The following is a 10,522-nucleotide window of genomic DNA, read 5'->3' as shown; positions in this document are numbered from 1 at the left end:
AGTTCTAATTAATGCAAGATGGACCTTAGCATTCAAAAGTGAGCCAGATCTCACAGTGTTTCTCTGGACCGGTGATAAGTAAGTCTGGACTATACAGAAGTGTTCTGGCCAGGTTGCTGGATACTTCTAGGCTCTCCAGAATCTAGAAATGGGAGGAAATGTATTGTGGTATATATATGGATTTTTGTCAAATGAAATATACTTTATACATGTTTTTCTATATAACATGAGAAAAATGTAAGTAGGTTGGTGAGCATTAAGTGAAAAAATAATGAATAGCAACAGGGACTAAACCCCTTTTTCACGGTGGAGGTTATTTTCTTTGGCTTTGAAATAATTCTTAGTAATAAAATTCTTTGTCAGGGTGCCTGGGTGGCTCAGCCAGTTAAGTGTCTGCCGTCGGCTCAGGTCATGCATGGTCCCACAGTTCTGGGCTGGAGCCCCGCATTGGGCTCCCTGCTCATAGGGGAGTCTGCTCCCTCTCTCTCTGCCTGCTGCTCCCCCTTGCTCATGCTCCTTCCCTCTCTCTCTCTCTGTCAGATAAATAAATAAAATCTTAAAAAAAAATTCTTTGTAGCAATTTGTGTTAAAGATATTGTAAGCCGTAAGCCTAGCTTAAAAAATAAATTAATGCTAATTTAAAATACAGAATTATGTTATTGCGGCGCCTGGGTGGCGCAGTCGTTAAGCGTCTGCCTTCGGCTCAGGGTGTGATCCCAGTGTTCTGGGACTGAGCCCCACATCGGGCTCCTCCCCTGGGAGCCTGCTTCTTCCTCTCCCACTCCCCCTGCTTGTGTTCCCTCTCTAGCTGGCTGTCTCTCTCTGTCAAATAAATAAATAAAATCTTAAAAAAATAAAAATAAAAATAAAATAAAATACAGAATTACGTTAAATATGTTGGCTTGAGGAAAAAGTGGGAGCCAGCACACAGCTCCTTTACGTACCAATAGCTTCTTCCTGCTTGGTTTTTCAAATTCACTAAATTGATTTTGGGAAGAAACAGCTCTCTTAATTCACTCAGTATACCTGATGAAGTTTTTTTTTTTTTCATGTTTCACTGTATTAACATTTACACATAATGCAGGATGGATTTTGGAGGAAGAGAAATTGTAGTGTAATGCAGGTTTGCTGACGCAGTTTTCTCCTTCATGCCCAAGCTGTCTGTGGTCCTGTGAGGGAAAAGAAATGTATTGGAACAACTTACCCCTAGAGCAGAGAGTTATCATAGTTGAGCAGTCTATGCCTCAATTTTTAAGAATGCTTAATTTGTGCCCAAGGTCCTTATGGCCTATAGAATATATTCCATCTTTTATTTCTTCATTTGGTTTTTTAAAAAAGAGTTAGCATTAGGCTTTAGCTTTTTTTTTTTAACCAAGACCTTTCCTTACGCTAATGATTATTTTTACAAATTCTCTTTAAATGATGGTGAGATTTATTTTCAATCAGTTAGAAAATTTTCAACTTGAAAATAAACCGTTTCCAAAGATGTCTTTGAACTCAGCCTGACATCTGAACTTTCTTTTTAATTTGTTCTTGGCATTGTGAGCTCTTGTGCATTCCCTGGGCTTATTAGAGCATGTGAAGCTTTTACGACTTTTAGTTAATATAATAAAAACTGTTAATGTAAATTTATCTTAGTTTTCAGCATGTGTTTGCTGATTCTGCACACTTGAGTCATTCAGATCTAAATATAAAAGATCATATTTTGAAAGTAAGGAATGAAATGATCCTTTCCAATTATGTTAAAATATTTAAGCCTTTGGATTTAGTTTTAGTCCAGATTAAAGATCTCTGGGAAATATGACTCCGCATGTTTTTTTCATTTGCCTTTGAGAGATAACCTAGCTGGTTTATAACGTATGTGAAAGTGGATTTTCAACGTGAATGGGCCATCTCGAGATTTAGCCTACTCTAGTAAACAAAATGGGATGAAGGACAGATACAGGGGACCATATCTGTCAGGAAAATATATCCTTGGACTCTTTAAGAAGTATTCAGTTTGAGGGATGCCTGGGTGGCACAGTCGTTAGGCGGCTGCCTTCGGCTCAGGGTGTGATCCTGGCGTTCCCGGATCGAGTCCCACATCGGGCTCCTCCGCTGGGAGCCTGCTTCTTCGTCTCCCACTCCCCCTGCTTGTGTTCCCTCTCTCGCTGGCTGTCTCTCTGTCACATAAATAAATAAAAAAAATCTTAAAAAAAAAAAAAGTATTCAGTTTGAGCCTTTAAGCATGATTTGAATAGTCTACTGTTAAAATCCCGATAGTTCTTTTACCTGCCTAAGCCAGTGTAAATAAATACTAAGTGATGGGTAAGAAAATCATAATCCAGAAAAATAATCCATGTTTTCCAGTGAATTTTATATTTTTACTTGAAATCTCTTACCTTTTTATTTATTTATTTATTTATTTATTTATTTATTTATTTATTTTTAAAGATTTTATTTATTTATTCAACAGAGATAGAGACAGCCAGCGAGAGAGGGAACACAAGCAGGGGGAGTGGGAGAGCTTCGAAGAAGCAGGCTCATAGCAGAGGAGCCTGATGTGGGGCTCGATCCCGTAACGCCGGGATCACGCCCTGAGCCGAAGGCAGACGCTTAACCGCTGTGCCACCCAGGCGCCCCCTCTTACCTTTTTAAATATAAGTTTAAGTAGCAATCTGGGTTACTTCATTCGTGGGTTTGCCTAAGTAAAATTGAGGGCTTTATCTGCAGTCTATTTTTGTATCATGGTAATTCATCCATTGGAAGCAAGTTTGACATCTGAGGATGAAGTGGTGTCTTCTAATGAGGACTCCCAGAATAGAATCAGCATATTAATAAACCCACCCATCACCCACGTGAAATCCACTAATTGAGCGTTGTTTGTCAACTAGTCCCAGATCTTGCCTGTGTTGACACATCTCAGTCTTGAAATTTCACTGATTCCTGGCTATTGAGCTCCTTAGGTGTTGTTAGTAGAACAAAAGGGTAGCAAGCTTTGAAAAATGATAAACGATGGTTGTTTATTTAAATTCCAAAAGCAGAGTCTTTAAAAAATACCTTTTGTATGAATTTTAAAGACCCTCTAATTGCTATAATGATCAATTAAAAGCAATCGGATCTGTCATCACCAGAACAGCTACCACTACTTGATTGATTTTAGCTAATAGATATCAAGCAACTGGTGGCCCTTAGTACAAATAGGAAGCCCCTACAGAAGGGACTGTTCGGCTGACATATTATGGATATTGTTGTAAGATTTTGTCCTATTCGTTGTCAGTCAAAAAGAAAAAAGTAAAAGTCTTTCACAAAATGCCTCTGAGGGTGGGGTCGGAGGGGAGCTGAAATTTTTCTTTTTCTTTTGGCGAGACGTGAAGCTTGATTTCTACTCTCACATTCTTACAACTGGGCATGAAGTCCTCATCCCCACCTCAGAGATGGCAGAATAAGCAATCCCCGCTCCCCCGCACACACACAACACATGAATTTTAATGTCCCCCCTTTGGGGGACGGAGGTCACACTGCACACTTTGGGAGACATCCCAAAGATCGTCAGCACTTCGGTACGGTAAGGGTTGGGTCCAATCTCTTGCTGGCTTAGGAAACTAAAAGGCACGTGAAGTTGGTGGCTCAAGCCCTCTGGGCTGGGCTGGGGCAGAAAGGGGACAGGGAGGTGGTCTGGGACAGTTGGGCCAACCATGGGAATGGGCTCGAGTTCTTGCGACACAGGAAGCTGACCCTGGGTGGTGCTACAGGTGGCTGTAGGTGCTGCTCTGGTGGCCTTCGTCTGCCTCGTTCATCAGCTCACTACTCTAGAACCATAGCTGGTCTCCCTCTGGGCCCCCTCCATGGAGTCACCGGCATGGGTGACCTTCCTGCCGCTGAGGATGCTGAAGTCCCTCCCCGCCATGGTGCCGGGGCAGTCTCAGCTGGGTTGGTGTGTCCTACCATGGCCCTTGAGGTGCAGACCATGTTAGGGTCTCTCCAGACCACGGCCACCATGGGGCCGGAGCTCACGTAGCTGATGAGGTTGGGTAGAAGGGCTTCCTCTGCCGGTCATGGTGGTGCTCAGCAAGGATGTTCTCTGTGCCTGCAGCATCTTCATTCCCGTCAGCTTGAGGCCCCTTCTCTCAAAGCTCGGGATCCCATCTGCAAGGAGTTACCGCTGCACCCCATCTGGCTTCACCGCAACAAGGGTCCACTCCCGGGTCCAGGAGGGCTCTCCTGAGCTGGGATGCAAGCACAAGCTTGGCCAGGCGCTGGGGGCCCGAGGACTGCTCAGCAGCCCTGGCAGTGAGGCCCACCCCAAGAGGCCACCCATGACCGCCTGCCTGTGGCCTACTGGCTCTGAACTTTTTTGTGAACACATCAGAAATAGAATTGGTAATAGACATGTTTGCCTGTACCATTTACCAATTAGTTGCTGTCCAAATGGATACATAACAATAAATTTGTTATAGTCTAGCACTATGATTTTTGTGAAGTTGGCATATATCTGAAAATTTAAGATAAGTGGTATTCATTTATTCAACAGATACATATGTAATGAAATAGGAGATGAGGTTGGAGATGGGGGCAGGGACCAGGCCTTGTACTGTCTTATAGGCAACAGCAAGGAATTTGGGCTTTAATTCTAAGCAAATTGGAAAGAAATGGAAGGGTTTACAAAATATTGATTTACTGTCTAAAAATATCTCTGTGCCGAGTAGAGAACAAACTGCAGTAAGGCAAGACTTGAGCGTTTATGGCAATAGTCAAGGCCGGAAAGGATGGCAACATGAATTGAGGATGGGTCAAGGGCAATGGGGAGAAGTTGGCAGCCTCAGGTTATAAAGCCTGGAAACTGGTGGTTGAGCAAACAGAGAATCCAAACTCCACTAAATACCTAGACCTTCCTATCTTAGATGAAAGACTATCTTGGCTCTTTTTATTCTTCAACCTGAGGTTTTGGAAAAAGACCTACAAATCATGCCATCTCATCCATTCTGTGGTTAAGTGTCTGAACAGATCTGTATGACCAGTCACGCAAAACAGACAGCAGAACATACAGACCTCTAAATATCTAAAAATGATGTTCTGACAACTTTTTAAAGTTCCAGATGAGTAGTTTTCAATGGAGAGAGCAAGGTAAAGCTCTCTCCCTGTTGAAGGATCCAAGATAATTGCCGGTAAGAACACAGTTCCTATGTATCTGAAGCCAATTTTCTACTGAGTGGAGACGCAGCACGCAAGGAGGCCACACAGGGTATGGGAAGGCCAACAAGTGACATTGAGATTGTCTAAGCAGCAGTCCGATATTTGGGCGATGCCAACAAATGATTTGTGATTCTCATATACATACTGAAAGGTCAATTTGGTTGAGGAGTTTTTTTAATTTGAAGCTTTCAGGAAATGATTTAGTGAGGTGGGTTTGGCCGAGGAGAGAAGCCATCACTTCTTTTTATGTGTCATTCCTACTGACTGTTTAGCACAACACCAGTACAGGGAGGCACGGCATTTCCTGCGAACACATTTTTCATCTATTTGAGGCTACAACAGATAAACATGCAAAGCAATGAACAGAATAGCTTGGACACTGAGAATTCCAATATGGCGGAAAGAGCCATAGACTTTGAAGTCACCCATAGGTTCGAATTCTGCTTCTTGCTCCTACCAACTGAATGATTTCAGGCAAATTACTAAAATCAGGGTCTTTTTTAGTTTTATGTGAAGGAAAAAAAAAATGGAGGCACTGATACCTTTTTTTCCTTCCAGTTTGCTAGGATTAAATAACAAAAACCGAATGGAATTTTTTTTTTAAAAAAGAAAGAAAAAGGAAAACCGTGAACAGTAATAAGTACTTAATGTTTGTTTTGAGATTCCAGAAAGAAATTTTGAATTCAGAGCAAAACAAAACAAAACAGAGAAACAAAAAAAACCCTCAGCATCCTCATGTTGAAGGAATTAGGGTAATCATTGATAAGAAAAGATAGGAAAACAGCATATCCATTTGTTGTAATTGTCTCAAGGTTGGAGATGAATGGGAGTGTTCGCTTTCGTGCTATTGAATAATCAGAGACTAGAGAAGCCTACAAAGTGCAAATCGTGCAGTACAGGCAAGGGTAAAAGGAATTAGAAAAGAAAGACGAGTCTAGGCTTTTAGTAAGCTGGAAACTATTAGTCTCAGAAGGCTGATTAGAATGTGGATAAGCATGTGGGAGAAGGGTGTGACACAGGAAACTGGAAATATCTATTACCTTTCTCTTCTGCACTGAAATTCTCTTCCCTGGCCAGCATCCGGGCTCTTAGGGCCGGCCAAACCAGATGATCTTTCTGTGTTCCTTTTCCTGGTTCAATTTCTGCAGGACGCTGACTCCCAGCCAGAGTCACTCAAAAGGTCTCTGCTTTCAGAGCAGGTTTCCTGCCAACTCCTGTCTCCACATCTTCACAATCAAGGTAGACTCTTACGCTGCCAAACGCACTGGGACAAAAAGCAGAATGACTCCGATTTCTTAGAAGCAACAATACGTACGGGGCTCCTCTCTTCCGCAGAGAAGCTTATGGCGTGCTTTGTAAAATACAGAGATCTGGAAATCGGTGCTTCATCTCAAGGCCTGAGAGAACTCAGAATCTAGGCTAAGGGCCTGTGGATATGTGAAATGAGATTGCTTTGGGATTCAAGTGGAAAATTCCACTCATCGTGGGTTGGTGAAGAGGGAGGGTGGTCTGTGAAGGAAGGACAGCCCGGGGTACTGTTGCTGTTGGGAGTAAAGGAGCAACGGCCGAATCCTGTGCACAGTGTGTGTTCAGTGAATGTGAATTATTATCTCCAAGCAGTGTTTCCTAATTTGCCTAGTGATAAAAAAAACACGTGGAGGGCCTTGTTGCATTTGAAGATTTCCAGGCCCCTCATGGAAGATTCTATTTCAGTTGGCCTAAGGAGGGGTGGGGGATGTGGAATTTGTATGCTTAGAGAATGTCCCAGAATTCTTTCGTTTTCTCTTAGTTTAGAAAACATCACCTTAAAGCAATGGTTCTCAGGGTTTGGGTGCTTTGGTCCCCTAGGTACCCCACCCTTAGAGTCCTGGGGGGGGAGTGAAGAATCTGCATTTTTAGGAGAGCGGGTTAATTCTGATACCCGCGGTGAGGGAAAGAGGCTTGCCCACCTTCCCCCTTCCCAAAATAAATGTCCCCTTAAAGAGACTCTCTGACTTTTTTTTTTTAAAGATTTTATTTATTTATTTGACAGAGAGAGAGACAGCCAGCGAAAGAGGGAACACAAGCAGGGGGAGTGGGAGAGGAAGAAGCAGGCTCATAGCGGAGGAGCCTGATGTGGGGCTCGATCCCATAACACCGGGATCACGCCCTGAGCCAAAGGCAGACGCTTAATGACTGCGCCACCCAGGCGCCCCAGAGAATCTCTGACTTTTTGTCAACTACTCCCAAATTTCGGTTCTTGGCCCAAATATCAAAATTACTGGGGCCTGGAAAGGGAGGCAGGTGAGCGCCTTTCAATTCCCATTATCCTGCTGAGATTCTTAACTAGTAGGTTTGGGGTGGGGCCTGTGCCTCTGTGTATTTTAGGGTTCCTAGGCGAGTCTGTGGTGCACCCTGGTTTGGGACCCATTAGCCCCTACCCCAGAGCAAGGCAGCTTGATTGGTATTTATACACCCTAGGAAAAAAATGTGTCAATTCAGAGCAGGATTGGTCCTTGGAGAAACACAGGGTAAGAAAAGAGAGGCCCAGAGCAAGTGAAGAGCCCCAGTCAGGGCTCCTGCGGGCTCACTCTTGCTTCCGGTTTTCAGACCTGTCCCGTCTCTGGGGCTGCCTACGTCAGCCAGCCCGGAAAAAGCAACCTGCCATTCAGGGCCTCACTAGGGCTTCCTTCCAAGTGGGGCTAAGAAGTCCCTCCTGTAGGGGCCCCCTGTAGGGGATCTACCCACAGGCTTCACAGCCTGTTCCCTTTGGCCTTGGCCTGGGATGTAGCTCCTGGATCCTCTCCTCGCTGTCAATTCCCTCCTGTCAGCCCTCATTGCCCCAAGCAGCTTTCTGATCCAACCGTCCTTCCGTCCTTCCGAGAGCCTGCCAGCCCTCCCTGCGCTCTCCAGAGCTCCCGTGCTGTGACCAACACAGCCCCTTCGGCCTCCAACTCTTTCTTGGACTGGTTTCTTCACTTTCTTGACTCTACTGAGACCTTCTCTCGTCAGGGCTATTTGTTGCCTCTTTCCCTAAATATCTCACAGTCAGGATGAGGGGAACAGTGTCCTTTGTGGTCCTCTCCGAAGCCTTTTCAAGGTCATGAGTCCACTGTGGCGGGGGGGGGGGGGAGGGAGGATGTCTTTCTCCTGGTTCTTACCTATCACCTCAACTCCTGATTGTCTTAGGAGATGGGAGAATAAAATAATCCTAAAAAAAAAAAAAAAAAGAAGAAGAAGGAAAGAAAGAAAAAGAAAAGGAAAAAGAAAGGGGCACCTGGGTGGTTCAGTCGGTTTAGCCTCTTGCCTTTGGCTCAGGTCATCATCTCAGGTCCCGGGATCAAGTCCCACGTCCAGCTCCCTGCTCAGCGGAGAGTCTGCTGCAACCTCTGCCTGTCCCCTCCCCCGCTTATGCTGTCTCTCTCTCTCTCTCTCTCTCAAATAAATAAATTTAAAAATCGTAAAAAAAAAAAAAAAAAAGGAGGGGCACCTGGGTGGCTCAGTCGGTTGAGTGTCTGCCTTCAGCTCAGGTCATGGTCCCAGGGTCCTGGGATTGAGCCCCGTGTCAGGCTCTCTGCTCAGTGGGGAGCCTGCTTCTCCCTCTGCCTCTGTCTCCCAGCTCATGCTCTCACTCTCAGTCTCTATCTCAAACAAATAAACTCTTCAAACAAACAGACAACGGAGATGGCAGGATCACCTCACCTCCTGAGCTACTTGATTCCCTGATGGTGCGAATGATGTTACATGTGTCTGAGCACATCGAGTATCCTTAATGTGTCCAATAGGAGAACAGAGGTCGCCTGAGGCAGAGGCATTATTAGGTCAGGTTGAACGAGCAGTACTGAAAATGCACAGCGGGGCACGGGGAGGCCTGCCTAAAACATTTCTCAGGGCCTACTTATTTATATTAAAAAGCAAGCAGGTGGGACGCCTGGGTCGCTCAGTTGGTTAAGCATCTGCCTTTGGCTCAGGTCATGGTCCCAGGGTCCTGGGATCGAGCCCCCAGTCTTACCCTTACTGCTCAGCGGGGAGTCTGCTTCTCCCTCTGCCCCTCCCCCCCACGCCTATGCCTGCGCATGCTCTCTCTCTCTCAAATAAATAGAAACAGGAAAAACTCTGATCCACTCCGATTGTCCAATATGGATAATATACCAGATATACTAGATGGTTCCTCAAAATACCACTGCTGGTTTTAACTAAACTAGAACATGTTAATCAGGATAGAGAGAAAATAGACTTTATCACCAGCTTTTGTCTCCCTCCTCCCACAATAATTCAAGACAAAGCAAAGGACCAATGAAGACCTCTAAGTGTGTTTTGATTTGGGACCAATGAGTGTGTTTCACACACCAGAGGAGTTTGTTTCTTGACCCTTTGGCATTCCAAAATTTGCATATGTCTGTACAATGCTAATTTCGGGAGGAGTTGCCTTTTATATGTGGTGTTTATGTTGAAGGGTATTTTTAACTTGTTGATTATCTATCATCTCGTGGCAAAAAAGTTCCTAATAATTTTAAAATAAGTATGTATTCTTGGCATGGAGTGGTACGATTCAGGAAGTTGTGCAAGGTACTGCCACCATTTCAATAGTGAAGTGTTTTGCATGTTCTAATGGCAACACTTAGTGAAAGTTACTTCTGGAAAACTAAGCTCCTGGATGAGCTATTTGCGAATCCCTGTCTGTCCTGCTGGCCAGGACCATTGTCTCAGTGGGTCAAGTTCTCAGTCCTTAGGTGACATTTGACCTCTCCCGCACACACTCAGCAGCCTCTGGGAGTGATCACCTGTGCCACTTAAATCCTTTCCTTTCCCTCCTCCTCCCCACCTCCTCCTCCTTCTCATCACCCATGTGATGTTTTTGTCCTCCTCTTCCCATTTTTACCCCATACCAAAGGCTTATGGTTCAATTCCCTTGATACAGGTTCATAAATTAATTTGCGTATGATGCAATTCCATGGTATTTGGCAAGTCACAATATTTTGGCTTCTATTTTCATTTTACTTGCACAGTTCAAGAAACACAGAATGTAGGGTTAAGATCAATGCATGTAACATTGATTATGTGCCTGCTTTTGCAGAGTAGGATGACCTTAAAAGGTATTTGATTTGGGACCTTGCCAAAAGCATACTTCTGATTCTCTAGGGTTAGCGAGGAGTGGAAATGTCAGGGCACCAGAAGTCAATGATCAGTCAAAGGGTTTTTCTACTGTCCGCTTTGTTTTCTGCCCCAAACCATGTTAAGCAATATCTAGATATTCCTCTCATTGGTTTGGGAGCATCGACAAATGAAATATTTCTTCACAAAATCTTGGAACAATCCCGAACTCTTATTTACTTGGGCAAAAGTGGATATAAAGGAATTTGCCTGC

General features: G+C 44.3%; 1 pseudogene; it reads right to left on the bottom strand.

The window, feature by feature from the left end:
• Window positions 1–3,728: 3,728 nt before the first annotated feature.
• Window positions 3,729–4,300, bottom strand: LOC123786191 (nucleoside diphosphate kinase D, mitochondrial pseudogene; annotated as a pseudogene).
• Window positions 4,301–10,522: the final 6,222 nt, after the last annotated feature.

This window comes from Ursus americanus, chromosome 31 (genome assembly GCF_024610735.1).
Source record: "Ursus americanus isolate L20-20 chromosome 31, mUrsAme1.1.p, whole genome shotgun sequence".
Lineage (NCBI taxonomy): Eukaryota > Metazoa > Chordata > Mammalia > Carnivora > Ursidae > Ursus > Ursus americanus.
Note: the sequence above shows the minus strand (reverse complement) of the source record. Positions and strands in the feature narration are given on the sequence as shown.